The sequence below is a fragment of the Triticum dicoccoides genome, chromosome 7A (assembly GCF_002162155.2).
Source record: "Triticum dicoccoides isolate Atlit2015 ecotype Zavitan chromosome 7A, WEW_v2.0, whole genome shotgun sequence".
In the NCBI taxonomy this organism is placed as follows: Eukaryota; Viridiplantae; Streptophyta; class Magnoliopsida; order Poales; family Poaceae; genus Triticum; species Triticum dicoccoides.
In genome coordinates this window covers 333,279,704-333,280,777 of record NC_041392.1, presented here as the reverse complement: position 1 = coordinate 333,280,777, position 1,074 = coordinate 333,279,704, and the positions used below count along the sequence as shown (strand labels likewise).

Sequence of the window (1,074 nt, the reverse complement as noted above, 5' to 3'; positions counted from 1 at the left end):
GGGTTACAGCAGGTGAATTAATGTACGTCTTGGGGCAGCACAAGTCGGAGGCCAGGTGCCCCGGCTGCCGCCCATGAGCGGGCCTCGTCCTGAATGCTATCTAGGAGCGCGTTAAGGGATGGCGTTGCATTGTCGAAGACGCAGCTGTTCCTGTGCTTCCAGACCATCCAAGGCACGAGCAGCGCGACAGATTTCAGGGCCTTGCGAAGGGTCAGCGGCGTGTCTTCCTTGGCATGGTTCCACCAGTCCGTAAGCGACAGTTCCTGTGTTGGGATCGGGGCCGGTATGCGTAGCCAGGCCAGGGTCTCATGCCATGCCTGTCGGGCTAGGGGGCATTCCAGCAGCAGATGTTGCATTGTCTCCGGCTGCTGGTCACATAGGAGGCAGCGGGGATGATGTTGGAGACCGTGGCGAGCCAGCCTCTCTGCCGTCCAGCAGCGGTCCTGGTTGGCTAACCAGTGGAAGAACTTGACTCGCGGCGGCGCCCAGCACTTCCAGATTAGCTTCCAGGAATGGCAGCCCGTTGATCCATGGAAGGTGGCCGTGTAACAGGACTGCGCGGAATAGGTGCCGCTCGCCGTCCATCTACAGATCAACCTGTCCGGTGTGGTGGAGAGCTCGGTGCGCTGCATGATCTGCCAGAGCTGTAGATACTGACCAATCTCGTGGAGGCCGAGGTTGCCTTGGATGTCGCGTCCCAGGAGTTGCCATTGAGTCCGTCCGCCACGGTTCTTGTCGTCCGTCGTCGCTTGGGGATGCAGCCGTAGAGGTTAGGCATGAGCTCGCGCACGGACTGGCCACCGATCCATCGGTCCTCTCAGAGCAGGGCGATCTGCCCATTCCCAATGACCGTGAATGTGGATGCCCAGAACAGGGCTCGTTCCGTGGGCGAGAATTGAAGGTCTAGCCCTTGCCATGCTCACTCCGGGCCCGTTCTGGAGAACCATAACCAGCGTAGTCGCAGGGCGAGACCGGCACGCTCGAGGTCTCGCACGCCCAGGCCCCCAAGCTCGATGGGGCGGCAAACTCTGTTCCAGTTCACGTGGCAGTGTCCGCCATTGGCAGCGGCACGTC

The 1,074-nt window shown here is 61.3% G+C and overlaps 1 protein-coding gene across 1 annotated transcript in view; it reads right to left on the bottom strand.

The window, feature by feature from the left end:
• The window catches only part of LOC119333484 (exocyst complex component SEC8-like), a 68,607-nt gene that overhangs the window by 20,832 nt on the left and 46,701 nt on the right, over positions 1-1,074 (bottom strand). The window lies entirely within an intron of this gene.